General features: G+C 36.8%; 1 protein-coding gene across 4 annotated transcripts in view; it reads left to right on the top strand.

Moving 5' to 3' along the window:
* The window catches only part of LOC149144622 (uncharacterized), a 215,735-nt gene that overhangs the window by 102,633 nt on the left and 94,802 nt on the right, over nt 1-18,300 (top strand). The gene's annotated exons all lie outside the window — the stretch shown is intronic.

Raw genomic sequence — 18,300 nt, 5'->3', positions numbered from 1 at the left:
TGGAGCATATTTTAGACACTTTAAATTTTCTTATGAAATTTTTTTTTATTAATGATTTTCATGCTAATTTTGAAAAGTGTTGATGAGGTATCAACTCCTTAAATTTTCTTATGAACATTTTTTTTACAATGTTAATGATTTTCTTGCTGATTTTGAAAAGTATTGATGAGGCAACAACCCCTTTGTTAGAACACTTATTTCTTACACTTTAAATTTTGTAATGTATTAGGTGTGAATATATATATATATATATATATTCAAATTTTGGTAATTTTCATCTAGATTTTGAAAAAGCATGAACATTGTTTTTTAAGACATATTTTTTACACTTTAAAATCAGTTATTAAATTGATAAATAATGAGATTGGTTTGAAAAAAATACACACAAGTTTTAAAAATGATAACAAGTAAATAAAAATATATATTAAAACATTAAAAAAAACATGACTTGAAAAAAAACAAAAATTAAAATATTGAGAAATAAAAATTAAAACAAACAATTTTTTTTTTTTTAATAACAAAGAAAAATATATATTAAAATATAATCAAATTAAAAACATGGCTATATATATATATATATATATATATATATATATATATATATATATATAAAATCGTAAAAAGAAAACAAAATTAACTTAAAAAATGTAAAAATTATATAAAAAAAAAACAAATAAAAAAAATAAAAAAAATACAAGAAATTATTTCTAGAATAAACAAAAAAATAACAAAAAAAAATATTACTAGATAATTAAAAAAAAATGAAATAAAAAATCATTACAAAATCTTAAAAACATAAAAAGAAACATTAAAAGAAAAAAAAACATTAAAAATTAAATATTGAAACCTATTTAAAAAAATAATTAAAAAAATCATAAATAATTTACAAAACATAACCCTTTAAAAAAATAAAAATAAAAATTAGAAAATTAAAAAAATGCCCCGCTAAGGCTCCACCCCTGTGGCCCAATGGGCCCAAGGGGGTGGAGCCCTGATTTTGAGAATGGGCCCCAGACCATGGTGGGCATCTTTTTTTTTTTTTTTTTAAGATTTATGTTTTCTAATCTTTTTATGATTCAAATTTTTTTAATTATTTTTTTAAATAATTTTTTTTAATGTTTATTTTGTTTTAATGTGATTTTTGTTTTTTTAATGATGTTTTATTTCGTTTTTTTTTTTTTTTTTTATTTCTTTCTTTCTTAATTATCTTGTATCATTTTTTTTTTTTTGTTTTTAGTTTATTTTAGTAATAATTTCTTGTATTTAAAAAACAAAAAAAACTATTTGTTTGATTTTTTTATATAATTTAAAAAAAAATTATCAATTAATTTTGTTTTTTGTTTTTCATTATATATATATATATATATATATATATATATATATATATTTCCATGTTTTTAATTTGATTATATTTCAATATATATTTTTCTTTGTTATTACTTTTTAAATTTTTTGTTTGTTTGTTTTAGTTTTTAGTTTTCTCAATATTTCAATTTTAATTTTTGTTTTTCTTTTTATTTTTAAAATCTTGTTTTATTTTTTGTGTTTTAATATATCTTTTTATTTACTTGTTATTATTTTTTGTTTTTTTCAATGTTTTAAGTTTTATTTTCTTTTGTATTTTTCATTTTTATTTATTCATTATTTTATTTGATTTTATCTTTTCCTGCAGGGTGTGTGTTGATCCTCGACTAACAACCTGATCCCATTATGTGTCAATTTGATAGTTGATTTTAAAGTTTTTGTTATAATGTATCGAGTCCGACCCCACAATGTGTCAATTTAATGGTTGGTCTTTAAGCTTTCATTAGAATGGGTCAGTTCGCCTACATTGCTTGTCAATTTGATGGTTTATTTTTAAATTTTTGTTGCAATGTGTCAAGTTGTCTTAGGGTAAGATTTTGAAGTTGTTATAATTTTAGCATTTGAAAAAAAAATTACTCTTCGTATAATGACTCTTTCATTTAAAAAAAAAAAAAGTCATAATTTTTTTTCATAATGCTATAGTTGAAATATGTTGAAAAATTAAGGTTTTTTGTAGTCATGATATTTGGTTTTAATTCCATGGTTGAAAAATTGTAAAAAATTTAAGGGTTTTTTGAGTCATGACATTTTATCCTTAACGTCATTGCGAAAAAATATTGAAAATGTACCTTGAAAAAAAAGATGTTATTACAACATCAACACTTTTTGTTTTCGCAGTGTTTTTTTGCACAAAAAAATGGTTTTTATCGGTTTTTACTACCATTTAAAAAAAACGTTGAAAAAAAAACTTTATTCCAGCGTCAACATTTTTCATTTTCGAATTGTTTTTCATGTTTTTTTGGGGTTTTTTTGTTAGAGTTCTTGTTTTGAGTTTACAGTTCCTGTTTTAAAGTTTATGTTGAATAGTTGTGTCTTTATAAATAAAATTTACATTACAATAACCACATCTGCATCAATAACTTTTTTTCCCTTTTGAATATAATTACAACAATAATTAGTGCTTACTAGGAACTCTTAGGACTCTATTTACACTTAGTAGTGGAACACCTTTTATAAATTTGTTAACAAATGTTCATATTTTTCTCTTTGAATATAATCACAATAATTAGTGCTTACTATGATCTCTTATGACTTTATTTACACTTAGCAGTGGAACACCTTTTATAAATTTGTGAACAAAATTTTTGTATGAAGAAGAGAGTGTATACTTAATGTGATCCACAATTCCATTTTTAAGTCGCTGTTTTGAGTCCAGAATAAGACCCATTATCAAGGCATAATAGTTGAAAGAAGGAGAGGGGGGATATGTATAAATATATAGAAATGAATAATAAAGAAGAGAAAAACAAACACTGACACAGGGAAATCTAACCCCAAAAACAAAAGACTAAAAACATAAGGTTAATATAATATTATTAATGAATTAGAATTAAAGTAATACAATAAAATATTAATATTTTAATGTAATATATATGATAATATATTAGTGTATTAAATACTAAAGGATTAATATATTAATATTAATATGATACATTGATCCATTAATGAAATATATCTATAAATTAACATATTAATATAGTATATCAATATAATATAATAATATAATAACTACTAATAGAATAGTATATTAGTAATGATATATTGGTATATAAGATAATATTAATATGTTAATAATATACTAACATCATTAAATAAAGAGGTTGAAGATGAAATCGACTATTTGATGAGCGAACTATGTAGAGTGTGGAGGTGGCTTTCAATACGTGAAGTGCAAAGCCACCTCTGCACAATGAAAGTCACCTCCACACCTTTGCACAATGAAAGATTTGTCATCTGCAAAGCATTTCTTACTTTTGGGGGAAGGGTTGTGAGCTTTTGTATTCCGGTATTACACAGGAAGGGCCAAGGGTGAATTGAATTGAGCACACAAATTAAAATAAGCTTTGCACTCTGCACAATGAAAACCATCTCCACACTTTGCATATGCTATGGAAGTGTAATTGTCAGTGTCACCCAAAACTTTTCCAAATGCATCAATGATCTCGATATTGGGAACTCCATAGGGAGATCCTTCTCTCTCCACTACTAAAAATGAATACTTAGTAGACAATGTTGTGACCAAGGGGCAGGTAGTCATTCCTCCTCCAACTACAACATGATTGTATTTTATCGTAGCTTCTTTCTCCCTATCCACAGTCATAAACAAAAACGAAAAACCTGACAATTGTCATAGCCCAACAAAGCAAACAAGAAGCCATTAATTCAATGATATCATATCATCAACTATAGAAAGACACATTACATCAATATCATCCAATGCTCATATCGGAGGGTGTTGTGGGTGCGTGAGAAGAAGTAGAAAAACTGAGAAATGCACACACAAAGGAACAATTCTATTACATACTACAAATCACATGGAGACATCACATATTTATGGTGTTTGTGAGATCTAACCAATTCGAAATATGAATAGGGAGGTTGAGATATTCTCTCAACATCCACCTACAAATTTGCAACCAATTCTCAATTGAGCATGGAAGAATTATCTTCCAAGTCTCTCCCTTAATTCATACATGCACAATTACAATACATATTTTAATAATAAAACTGATTTCTATCTGATTGGTCTTCATCAACAACTCTACCCACTCTGTAGTCTTCTGGACTCCGCTCTTTCTTTCTCCACATCTTTGAGCTTACCTTTCGACTCATTTAAAGTACACCCGCTTCTGACCATCAATGATGAACTTTGCAAGATCAACAATATTGACAACTCGGCTCGTTGGGGCTTCTGTGATAAGAGCTGACAAGTAATGAACCATCCTATGGACCAATCACCATCTATTGGATATTTCGCTTTTGACTATCCATCAGTTGCTAGGCAGACGGTCTGAATACTGAATGTGTTCAAAAGCTGATCTAACAACTTGACCTGCTTCACACACATGGATCTCATACTGTAACCTGTAGCCGTTGTTTAGGGGTTTCCGAGCGCCAAGAACAACAAACCATAACAATATAAACACAATCAAACTAGTGATGTGTTCAAGGGTTTCCGAGCACCAAGAACCACTAATTTGAATTATGCAACATTGTTCAATAGTTGATTCTGCACCAAATATAACTTAGATACAACATACATCACTGATAGCTTAAAAACATTTGAGAGGTTCTGCATTGAACTCATCTTCACTACCATAATTTGAGAAGTCCTCAAAGTTTTCTTCTGGCAAGTCTTCAATAGTAGCTATGTTAGCAGATTCTTTTAATTTCCCATTTAAGAGATCTTTGGCACGAGTCTTACAATACAATGTTGTGTGACCATGTTTTTGGCAATAAAAACATTTGACTGAGTTCTTGTTTTTATGGACCTTGCCCCTAGAGAATAGTGCCATCTCAGGTTGTAAGTTGTCCTCTGCATCACCTGTTTTTATTCTCTTTTCTTCTGCTAAAAGAGCTTCTACCATTTCATCTAATGATTTGGAAGAAAATTGACTGAGGGTAAAAATAACATTATCATAATTGGAAGGTAAATTGTTTAACAAAATAGCTTTAGCATCTTCATCTTCTATTTTTGTTCCAGTTTCCCCCAACTGTCTTATGAGTGATTTTAAATCATTTATATGTGTAGACAATGATACTCCCTCATGCATCTTAAATTTGAATAACTGTAATTTCAAGGTGAATTTTGCATTCACAGCCTTTTCCCCAAATATTTGGCTTAACTTTTCCCATATTTGCACAGAAGATTTTTCTAGGTCTATAAGATGAAATTGTGAGTGTGACAAAGAGAGGCCTATAATAGATTTTTTTTTTCTTCCCTTCTCAACCATTCCGCTAATTGTTTTGGATCTTGGGGTGCTAGTTCTTGTCCTTTTACTAAACTCCACAAATTTTTATGCATTAAATTCATTTGGACTTTAACCTTCCAGGTATAAAAATTTGACCCATTAAATTTCTCAACCACTATTTGCTCCATATTTAAAAATAATAATAGTTACTGCAAAAGTTATTACCTCATGCACTGGATCCATTGCTTAAGGCTCTTGTAACAGATCTGGCGACTAACTCTACTTCTCGACAGTCCACATTCATCACTCCATCAGAACTGATTGAATAAATTACTGTAATATAGACTCCTTGTAGTACCTACAGATGTGCCAATAAACACGACCTGTCTGGTTGTTGCCTTATAAGAATGTGACTCGGGTGAGGCTATAAATGCTGGCTCAGCTCAGAGTAATGTGACATAGAGCATGTATAGACGAAACATCCATTGAAATGTGCATTTTTGATACAAATGATGATCACACTAGTGACGCTAACATTTAGCCAGTTGAGCTGCCCACCTGTCACACGGTTTAGTCGCGTCTCTATTCATTTCCATGCACAGTCAACAAAAAATATGAGAATGTTATACACGCAACCCAGAAATTCTGAAGTGGAACAGCGAGAAATTGGTTGTCAAGCGAACAATGTTTCCTCATTTCTGCGGGGGAGAGAGTGTTGCAAAGGCCTCCATCACATTGCAAAGAATGTAGATACTTGGTTTGAAGGGTGTTCTTATTGCAGGCCAAACTCAATGGTAGTCGGATTTGTTGGATTGCCAAAGGAAGTTACCGAATTTGAGCACATGATATTTAAGTGTGTTTCCTTCCACAGGATCTTCGTGATATTAAATGCATTGGAGAGCCGCGAAGCTGTTGCCGTCAACATTCAAATTCATGAAACGAAAGGTTGGGATCTCTCTCATCTATAAGGCCTACTAAATCGAACTTCAGTGCCAGATCAAATTCAAATCCAATCCTCTCATTCTCCTGGGCTCTCCTGAAAAGAGTAAACCCAAAGCTACCAACTTTGATACCAAGTAGAAAAACTGAGAGATGCAAACACACAGGAACAATTTTATTACATAATACAATTTACACAGATACATCACATATTTATGGTGCTTGTGAAATCCAACCAATTCCAAATATGAATAGGGAGTTTGAGATATTCTCTCAATATCCACCTACAAATCTGCAACCAATTCTAAACTGAGCATGGAAAAATTATCTTCCAAGTGAAGAGGATAAGCTCCGGTTGTTGTTCAAAATCATCTAAGCTCCGGTTGTTGTTCAAAATCATCTAACATGAACAAAAGCAGAAACCATGTGTGAATGTTCATAAGCGTATCATCACGGTCCCTCTCACAAGGAATTCCACTCGTTCACTCTTTTTGAAAGATGTGGTTCGATTTTAGAGTGTTGGTGAAACTATTTATAAGCATTTGCAACTTTCATTTGGAATTTGGAAGATGACAATATTGGAGTAAATTGTGAACGATAATGTAACATAATACATTGAATTATGAGACGTAGCGGTTAGAATAGAGAACAATTTGCAATGAATTGTCAATGATAAATTGAACAATGAAAATTAATTCTAAATATAACGAATACGTATGGGACAAGTTTCGTGCACACTACAGGTTTTTGTGTCCTTCTAATTCTCCATAAATAAAAAACATTCCTCATGTGAACTTCTTATATATGCTCTCATGCATGCTAAAACAATGATATGACAGTTGATTTTTTCATGTCTTCCTAATTCTCCATAAATAAAAACGTTTCTCATGTGAACTTCTTACATATGCTCTCATGCACGCTAAAACGACGATATGAAAATAGAAAAGATCTTAACATTTCACGTACAACACATACACAAGTGTCAGAATGTTAAGGCATAGTCATAGTTATCTTATTATATTGAGAGGCTCATTTGACAGCCCAGCCCAGTATGATATGTAAATCTGTCCATCCGTCATCAAAATTGAATTTAAAAAATTGCAAGTGAAGAAATTAGATCTATACTGACTGTAACCCTATTCAGTATCGCAAAAATAAATAAATAATAATAAAACATAGAAAATAGCTCGGAACTCATAGATTCTCTCCAAAATCAACACAGCAGTCTAAATAATTGTAACCACACTCATGCACTGGAAAATTATATATTTCTTGCTTCGAGCGAAGGAAAATAGCCCTGAATTGAAAGAGTATGTCTTAGTCCACACACATTGAAAAAGAAAGAGTAGTATGAGTAATCGTAACCACACTTGCTATCATCAAAATAAATAATCAAATCATGAGAAAAATTATATATACACTGCTCCGCCTGTGGTCATGCATTTTCACAACAAGAATGAATCTTCATTAACTGTTAGTCCAAAAAAATGTTTTATTTGACTAATAACATGTAATGTATGTTGCATTGTTGCTTTAGATATTTGAATGAATAACATTAGAGAAATGGATTTAAGAATCTCATGAGTGTCTGAAATCAAGTAATCTGACATTCATCATGTCGTCAACTCCAACGAGGCAACAAATGTTGATTGAACCAGATGCAATTGGATAATGTTCAACTGAAAAGGAAAAATCATATTTCTTTATTGTCTGAACATTCAGAACTCAATATATTTTCTAAATGTTTAGAAAACAATACCTTCTATGGTATACACAATCCAATCGAATAGATTAAGGTTTACTAAAGTTTTTTCAATTTTCAATTTTAATTTTTATTATGATTTTATAGATTCTTAGCTTTACAAATAACACATAAGTATTGTGATTTCCTTACACATGGAAAATAATTATGGTGTCTCGCCTCCATATCTTTATCATCTTATTATCAGATCCGCAAATATGGAGATTCTTAACGGTGGCCATACATAGAAATTCATAGCAATTCCGCGCAACGATCTTTAAAATAATTATAATAATTATACAAGGAAGGTTCTAGGTTCTTTCATTGTATAAAGAGAAAATGCAGAAGTGTGGGAGTGTGCAGAGGATTCACAATTCTCCACACTTTTACTGTGGGTAAAAACATTGCTTTTCATTTCTAGTAGACCATCTTCGAGAGCATTCCATGGTTTTTTTTTAGTGAAGTAATGCAATCACGAAATTTATTGGAAAATCTAATTCCAATCATATAGTCTAGTTTAGTTCAATTTCAATGTAGTAATTTATTGTTGATATTCCCAATATGTAATCTAATAAAACTAATATCTGAGAAGATTAACTTTCTGCTCCACAATTTTCATTTTTGTCACGGTATCATAGCTAGTTGTGTGGGAGAACCAAAAAAACATTTGAAAAAACTTCCATGAAAAAGCAACAGAAAATGACCGTTCTCAGCAAAAAGGCCTTGATTTTATTAAAAAAATGTTTTTTTTGAGTGCCCAAGCACCCATTCTCTCAGAGCAAGCGCGTTGAACACGAAAATCTTCCAACGCATCAACGCAGCTCATCTCTATCGTGAAGTGCATTGAAGACTCAACGATCTTGGGAAGTGCATTGGGCAGAGTTAACAGTCTCAGAAAGTGCATTGGGCGGTTAAGGTTTGCGAGTACTAGCCAACAATTTTTTAAGGCATGAGGTCAACTCCGTGACGCTAAAGTTGCTTCACACAAGCTTTGTCAACAAGTTCCTTCCACCTTTGAAAAAGCAAATATAGGTGCATCTTATCTGCATCTCGAAGAACAAGAGTGGCATCCGTGAAGTCAGGCTCCACGAAGTCGTTTGAACGTCAAATGGAGGAGCCTCCACGAATTAAAAAAAAAATAAAAATTAACAAGTTCCTTCCACCTTTGAAAAAGCAAATATAGGTGCATCTTATCTGCATCTCGAAGAACAAGAGTGGCATCCGTGAAGTCAGGCTCCACGAAGTCGTTTGAACGTCAAATGGAGGAGCCTCCACGAATTAAAAAAAAAATAAAAATTAATTTAAATGAGTGAAGGTTCACGTTATTTTTTATATCCATGTTATTTTTATTTTATTTTATCTTAAATGTATTTTTAATGGGAGATTTTTTTAAAAGAGATTTTAAGGAATTATGAAAAAGTTTTTTTTTTGTTTTTTTAATGAAGAAGGATATTTTATTGAAAAAGAAGATTATGCAATTTCTTGTTTATATGGAACACTCTATGTTGGTGAAACTGGCCGCTCAATAAATCAGAGAATTCAGGAACATGCTATAGACATCAATAATGGGAAGACCTACTCCTGAGCATTAGCGAAAAATGCGGAAAAGACCAAACACCACATCTGCATTGAAGACGCTCGAGTCATTGCTAAAATAACTGGAAAAATAGTAGTTGTTGGATTCCTGCCATTTTTTCTTAAATTTTTATTATATATATATATATATATATTTTTTTTTTTTTCCACTGGAAAAATCCGTAAACTTTTCATTAATATGAAAGATTACATATGTAGATGCATTACGCATATGCCATTGTTCACAGATATCTCTGTACATTTTACAAAAAATTGCATATATATGCTGTTGTTTATACCACTGTAATTTTGCAGTGTAGTTCATAGAGTTGATGCCTTATGGCATCCTTCTGTTACAAAAAGAATTAAACAAAAAACAGTCATGTATACTGCTGCTGTCGTGCTGCTGTTATAAATTAAGTCTCATGTAGACCCACAGTAGGATATTGCGGGTCTATATATGGGCGGTGATAAAACTTTTGTTCCTGTTGTTCCAAAATCTCGGTTATCTCCCAGTGTCCTTGTTCCATCAGCGCGGCCTCCTTGGAAAGTTTGTCAGCATCCTGGTTATGTTCCCTGTATATATGTGAAACAGTGATGTGATTAAATGCCTCCTTGAGCTGTAGAACTTCTTCAAGAATGTTGTTGAGTGTGTGCATATGACATGTGGAGATATTATTGAACCAATTAATGATGATCTGTGAGTCCCCAAAAATGTTTATGCTGGTGCAGTGATGGCTTAAGGCAAAGTGAAGCAGATGACGTAGTGTAATGAGCTCAGCAAAGTTGTTTGTTCCAGCACCCAATCCCGCTTTAATGTAGAAGGAGTGTTTTTCGGATAGGTGCAGTATGAAACCACCCCCGCTGCTTTGGACATTGGCCGCTCCGTCAAAGAAAGCCCAAGGTGTACCCTGATCAATGGCGGGGGGGGGGGGATTTGGCCTGCGGGATTTTGGAGGAGGCGGATCCGGCAGTTCGTTAAAGGCATAGATAATGCCTGCTTCAATAAGAGGCCAGTGAATGGCCTTCTCTTCGAATATCAATTGGTTCCTTGCTTTCCAGATGGACCAATTAACAATGATAGGCAAGTTTGCGGCCTTCGTGCCTTTGTGTCTGTTGTCCCATTCTATCCAAGCGTTGATAAGATCAGTACCTCTCCATTCCCCCGTGTAATGTGTAAACGGTTTTATGTTGTTCCAGACGAGCTGTACTAAGTTACAACGCAGGAAAAGGTGCTCTGTGGATTCACTTGCAGCTTTGCAAAGAGCACATCTCGTCGGTCTGAATTGGGCTCTTCGCATAAGATGTTCTCCCGTGGGTACTCTGTTCCTGAGTACACACCATGTGAAGAGTTTTGAACGAGGGGATGCTGATAGCTTCCAAATGTTATGCCACCATCGATCTAATACTTCAGGTTTTCTCTGCCTAATTAGATGAATATATCCTTCTTTAGGTGTGTATCGCCCACTGTCCGCCAGGTGCCAAATGATCTCGTCCGATCCCTCAGTTATTCGGACATGGGACTCCATTAGGGCCGCACAGTATTCGTGCCAATCAGCGTGCCATCTCTGCGGGAGGTTGAGGTGAATGGCATTCTTCCAAGCCTGATGGAATATGTCAGAATGCTCTTGATCCGCTATCTGTGCAATGACCCTGATGCCATGGGCAGAAAGAAATTCCACCAGAGCTTGTGGGAGCAGGTGTCTCCCCCCACAGCCACTCCAGGGGTCTAATCCAATACGGGCTCTGCTTCCATTTCTAATTCTCCAGACTATGTTGTTCCTGATCAGCGGAAGAGAGTATAAAAGAGCTTTCCATATTGAGGATATGCCAGTCTTGTTCCAAGATGGAAGCCTAGCCCAATCCATAACGTTAAGGGGCCAAATGTACTTGTGGTAGGTTATGTTTGTCCATAAGCTATGGGAGGTGAGCAGAGCCCAGCCCATTTTGGCTGCCAGAGCACTGGCAAAAGAAGGGAGATCCTTCAGTCCCCAGCCCCCCCATTTCTTGGGCAGGGCAATCTTGTTCCATCCGATCCATGCAAATGTGCGCTTATCTTTGTTGCCTGCCCATAAGTATCTGGAGCAGAGATGCTGGAGTTTTGAAAGGATGTTTCGAGGTATCCAAGCGAGGGCCATCCAGAAAACTGGCGTGGCTTCCAGAACAGATTTGATCAGTGTTAATCTACCTGCTCTGGATAGATATCTGTAGCACCAACATGTAATCCTTTTTTCCACTTTGGTGATCAGCCAGACCCAGTCCGCAATCTTCTGGGAGGTGGGTTTTAGCCAGTAACCAAGGTATTTTAACCCCCTGTCCAAGGGCTGAGTGGAGAAGGGGAAAGCTTGGCTAGCTGTGAAAGATTCGTTGACAGAGGTGTTCACCAATGTGATAGAAGACTTTGCCCGGTTGATCTCCATCCCTGTGGCATGAGCAAATAGCTTTAGAATCCTGTTGAAAGTCGAGGTATCTTGTATACTGCCATCGAGGAGAATGAGAACATCATCAACGAACAACAGATGAGTAAGAAAGCATTCCTCTGATATTTTAAGGCCCCTGATAGAGCCTTCCCTTTTAGCTGAGATGATTAGGCGGCTTAAAGCCTCCATAACCAGGAGAAAAAGGAGAGGTGATAGGGGGCAGCCTTGTCGGAGTCCTCTCTCAGAGTGGAAGAAATGTGAGGCTGCTCCATTTATCAGAATGCTGTAGGTGGGGGATGTAATGCAAGCCATGATCCAATTGATGAGGGAGTGAGGAAAGCCCAGATGGATGAGAATCATCTTGATATAGAGCCAGCTAACCCGGTCAAAAGCCTTAGATAGGTCGATCTTAAGGAGGATGCTTTTAAGGCGTTTGGTCCATATGGAATGTATGGCTTCCTGGGCAGATCCAATGGCTTCGTGGATTTGTCTGTCTTCTAAAAATGCAAATTGCTGGGGAGCAATATGCTTGGACAGAATGGGCCTGATCCTATTGGCGATGATTTTTGAAATGATTTTGTAAAGGACATTACACAGGGAGATGGGTCTGAAGTCGTCAAAAGATGAGGGGGAGTCTGATTTGGGGATGAGTGCGATGAAGGTGGAGTTTATAGCATGGTAGAGTTGTCCCGATATTCTACTTTCCTCTACCACCTTCAGGATATCTCCTCCTAAGATGTCAAAGAATGCAATGTAGAATTCAATGGTCCATCCGTCAGGTCCCGGGCTCTTTTCCTTCTGAAACCACTTGATAGTACTTTCTAGCTCTTCCATGGAGACAGGATCAGTGAGAGCGTCAGTGTCATCATTGTTTACAAACCTGGGAAAGTGAGAGGCCACATTGATAATCTCAGCAAGATTGGTGCCAGCAGGACTCGTGAAGATCCCTCTGAAATGTGCTGTTCCAAGCTGAGAGAGTTTATTGAAGGTGTCCGCCACTCCTCCTTCCGGGAGTGGAAGGTTCCAAATGGTGTTTGTCACTTTCCTTCCTTTGGCGAAATTATGGAAGAATCTTGAGTTTTCATCCCCCGCTTTTAGCCATAGAGCCTTGCTCCTCAGCCTAAGCGATTCCTCCCTGAGCTTGAGTATATTTTGCTTTTGCTTCTCCAATTCAACAAGTCGAAACTTGTTTTCCTCGGAGATGAACCCCAGGCTTCTCTCATCCAGAAGGGATTTTAGATCTTCTTCTACCTTAATGAGCTGCTCCTCCTCCCTTGCCTTTTTTGCCTTGGCCCACTCAATCACTATATGTTTGAGCTCAGTCAGATTTTTGACAAATCCCCTAGCCATCGATGATTCTCTGTCAATAGGATGAGCATGCCAGAAGTCCGAGACTAATTTGGAGAAGCTTGGGTCCCGTAGCCATAGGTGATTGAATTTGAAAGGAGCTTTCGGCTTTGGAAGGGGACCCTTGATCTCCATTAAAATTGGAGAATGATCAGATATGCCCCCGGATCCAACCCACTGCTTATAGTGGTGTAGTTGGTGGATCAGCGGGCCTTTCATCAGAAATCGGTCAAGTCTTTGGGCCAAGGCCGCTGTCCCAACCCTCCTGTTTCTCCAAGTTGGGAGGGGGTTCTGCATGGGAATGTCAACAAGGTCATGCAACTCCAGAATGTTCCTCATAAAGGCTGTGATGGAGTCTACTTGCGCCTGGGATCCCCATGACTCACGAAACCCTAAGGAGAAGTTCAGATCCCCCCCCAGAATGATGCGGTCTAGAGACATCAGGCTCCTGCTGAGAAGCATTCTCCAAAAGCTTTCCCTCTGTTGGCTTGGACCATAAATGTTGATGATGCGGAGAGAGAGACCCAAGTCTAGTGAGAAGATGTCAGCCCCTATAAAACCCTGGTCCCCCCAGGAAGAGTCCAGTCTAATGGTTTTTGGATTGTATCCAATCGCCAGTCCGCCCGATCTACCATTGGCATCCATAGCAATGTAATTCCACCTGGGCGAAATATTCTTCAGAGAGAGGGAGATGGACTCAGCCGGACCAAGGGTTTCCTGAAGGAGGATGACATCCGGGGATTCGACCTCAAAAAGTCGTTTGAGGGCTAGTTTTTTAGGGGGACTAGCCAAACCCCTGCAGTTAAACGAGAGGCACTTCATGGTGGACCCCTCTTCGGGGGATTTGTTGCTCTAAGGACCCCATCAATGGTGGATTGTCGACCTGAGGCGACTTCAGCTCCCGCTCGTCTGATAGCCTTGTTTAAATCAGATTTCCTCCCCCTGGTGGAGGAGGAGCCCGCACCCAAAGGAACTATACCCAGTCCAATTTGAGGCTCGGAGGGATCCGGGAGGGTGGTCCGGGGGCGAAGAGAATAAGGGTGGGGGGGGATTTTTTTAACAGAGGGCTCAGTGGGAGGCGACGAGGGCGGAGTCGAGATGAGGGGCAGGGAGGGTGGAGCAATGGAAGGAATCAGAGGGGGCGGGGGAATGATGCAGTGTGCCATGGAACATGATAATGAAGAAACATTTTCAGATGATTGTGCAATTGAGATAGAGGAAGAGATAGAATTTGTACCCGAGGCTTGTGCAGCTGCTGCAGCTGCCCGAGCCCGAGTCAGCCCGAGTCATCAGAGGCGATGGCGCATCCATGCTGTTCATCTCTGGACACTCCTGGGCTCCTTGGGATACGGTGAATCCATGCGTCGGTTGTGAAATGATTGGAGAGGTCCTTCTGGATGCAATGGGGGAGGATTTCGGAGAGCTGTCCGGGCGCTTGATCAATGGGCAATCCTTGTAGAGATGACCCACTTGATGGCACCGATTGCACCGAAAGGGTACTCCTTCGTAATCCAGAATCTGATTGCGCCTGTGCTTTCCCCATTGCAGAGTAATTCTTTCCTCCAATCCTTCTCTGGTGTCTAGATGCACCAGAATTCGAGCCACAGTTTTCTTCCGGGTATCGATGTAGGCTCGATCATGATCCAAGTATGTCCCTAATGCATTTCCGATCCTTTTGAAGGATTCTTCGCTCCAGTATTGTAAGGGAAGCCCCGGTAGTCGAACCCATAATGGCCCTGCTGCTATTTGCTCGCGCTCGGGATCAAATAAAGGACTCCATCTCTTTAGTAGCACAGGTGCTGTTTCTATATGCCAATATCTTTCGAGGACCACATTCGTGTGCTCTTCATTTGCAAAATGGAGGGAGAACCACCCTCGTGGGAGAACCTCGACCTCCGGCACCTGTGTGAGAAGGACTCCCCAGATTTCTTTCACCCAGCGCATCAGTCTGTCCACCGTGTATGAACGCCCCCGCACGTGCCCTACCAACATTGTGCGCGCCAGAGCCATGGTTTCATCAAAGTCCGGAGAGTTGCCGTAGATGACAGTGATGTCTTTCGATGTTGTCCTAACACACTTCGATTTCTGCTTCTTGGTGCGGGGAGCCGACGGATGCTCAGCGAGCGGGTTTGTAACCCCAGGCGGAGGGGGCCCAGAGGGTTTAAGATTGACGACCGGGGTACCGAAGGCACCTAAGGGCTTTGCCCCAATATCCGGGAGCGGCTTAGTCACAATTGCCCTCGAGGCCTCTTGAGTAGGCTGGGGATCAGGCGGCGGGGATGGAATCTGGTCCAAATCTGTTGAATCAGGCGATTGAGAGGCAAGGAGAAATGCAGTGCCGGGTGAGAGAGGCGGTGCCACCAGGCCAATAGACAATGATGAGGGATCCGGCAGGGAAATCACCGGCAAGAGGTCCTGTGCGCCTGTGGCTTCAGAAGACGGTGGAGCGAAACCCGGGGAAGCAGAGATAGGGTTATAAAATATGTACTGACCTTCCAACGGATCCTCGGAATAATCCACGAGGTCCGTTTCCCGTTGACCCTCCATGCCGGACAGCGACTGTAGCCTCCCGTCGATGGCGTCGATCTGTCGGCCGCTCGCAACCCTATCTCCCGAAAACTGCTCCATCCTGTGGTCCTGCAGCTGCGGTCAGCATATATATATATATATATATATATATATATATATATATATATATATATATATAATTTCTTAATTTTTATTATTTTTATGTGTTTTAATATCGACTTCTAATAAACGATTAATTATTTTTTCATTATTATTTATTTATTTGGTTAATTAATTATTATTATTATTATTTTAAGTTTGAGGATTTATTATTTTTATTTATTTTTAAGTTTTTAGAGTTAATTGTTTTGATTATTTAAGTTTGACCCAAATATTATTTTTATTTTATTATTTTATCATATTAATTATATTAATTGTTTAATTGTTTTGACTATTTAGGTTTGACCTAATTTTTTTTTTTTTTTTTTAGATATTCATTTTATTAAAAATTTCCTTTTGATTAATTATTTTTCTTAATTCAATATTAACAATTATATTCTAACAATTATTTCTTTATATTAAAATATTATTTATTTAGTCAAATCTAACTGTTTTCTTTATACGAAATATTATTTTGTAGTCAAATCTAACCATTATATTGTAACGGCTAATTTTTTTTCTCTTCATCTATTTAACTTGAATGCAAGATCTTGTTTTTCATCTTCTCCTAACGATGAACCAAAGTGGATGGTTCAAAACGCGTTGACGACACTTTGATGACGTGATTTTTACCGAAAGTCTTCTTACTTTTCATAATATGGATCACAAAAGCCTAAATACAATTATTACAACCCTACAAGGAAAGGTCGTTGCGATAAAGGATATTTTCTTTAAGCTTTCAAAAGGAGATTAAAAGAAAAAGGCATAGTTCCAATCGGCTTTGGGCATTGCGATATTTTTTTGAAAGTGTCGCCTTAGTAAAGATTTTTTGGAAGAAAGGTCTTTGTAGAGCATTTCTAGACTTGTTTGTTAGTGGAAGTCAACACCAACAACATTTTTATTGCGATTAGCTGTGATGCCTGCAATTTATTTTCCTTGTTGAGTCGTTGTGAGCCAATACTCAACAAATAGGAAACTCCAAGAGGCTAAGAAAGTCAAAGTGACACCAGAAGATGTTTGAGATTTTTTTATGATGAGAAGCAACAACTAGAATGAATGAAGCAAAGACAACCAAAGAAGTCTAGGATACCCTTAAGAGGAGTTTTCATGTAAGGGGGAGTAATCCAGTTGAAGATGAAGAATTTGGTGAATCCCATTGTGCTTAGCCACAAGTGGATGATGAGTGAAGAATTTGCAGAAGAAGTAGAGAATGAGCACATAGATGCTCATGAATCCCACTATGCACAACTGCAAGTGGATGAAAATTTGGTGATTCCAACAACAAATCTTGTTGATGACAACTTGGTGATTCCAGCAACAGAGCTTGTTGATGACAATTTGGTGAATCTAGCAACAAAGCTTGTTGATGATAGTGAAGCTACCATTGGAGCAGCCAATGTTATGGTTAATCCAACAATTCAATTTGCTAATGTTAAATTTGATGAAGATTTGTTACCTCATGATGTATGGTTGCAGATGATGCAACAAAAACATGATATTGACATGATGCTATTCTGTGAGAAAATCCCACTTGAATTTGAAAACCAAGTGGAAGACAACCTGTTTGTAGAAGCACATGTTAGTAAAGAAGTGGAAGAGACAAAGAAAGAGACAGATGCAAAGACAAAGAAGGAAGCCCACAAAGAGAAAATAGAGACAGAAGTAGAGGCAAAGAAAGAAGCACAATAAGAGAAAGCTCTTATTGCATAGCAGAAGGAACAAAACCAATGTGGTTTTGCAGATTTTTTTACACTTACCATTGATTTCTAATGTGCAGGTAAATATGATGATTACAAACAAGAGTTAAATTTCCTTGAGGCATGGCTTGCAACGCCATGTCTAGATGAGGTCTACATAGAAGTTGTAGAAATGAATGTTGAAGACAACATGCATGATGAACACATCAATGAAATTTTCAAGTATTGGAGTTTTGAAGAGATAAAATTTTATTCTCATCTTATGTTGCAGTAGATTGATGATGAAAAGCGCACTACATAAGATAATATGTGGCAACAACCCACATACAAGCCGTTTTTTGAAGAATTCCATGACATACCTAGAAAACATAGAGCAATGGAAGACTTGCACCAACAAATGATGAAACTGAGGTTTAAAGGATACTACAAGAAGAAAATGTTGAAACAATTTATAGGCTACATAACCTGGAAGAAAAGAAGAAGAAAAATAAATGTATTTGAAGTCAATTTTCAAAATTGTAAGCCTAGTTGAGACATAGACCAACAAGCATCTTAATTGAATTTTTAAGTGGTTGTAATTAAGGGGGAGTGTTGGAGAATCTAATTCCAACCACTTGCTAGGTGTCAAAATTGTCCAT

The sequence above is a fragment of the Pinus tabuliformis genome, chromosome X, assembly GCF_031772625.1.
Source record: "Pinus tabuliformis cultivar Carrire ecotype Pingquan chromosome X, CPIR1, whole genome shotgun sequence".
Taxonomy (NCBI): domain Eukaryota; kingdom Viridiplantae; phylum Streptophyta; class Pinopsida; order Pinales; family Pinaceae; genus Pinus; species Pinus tabuliformis.
This window is presented reverse-complemented; position numbering and strand designations above follow the sequence as displayed.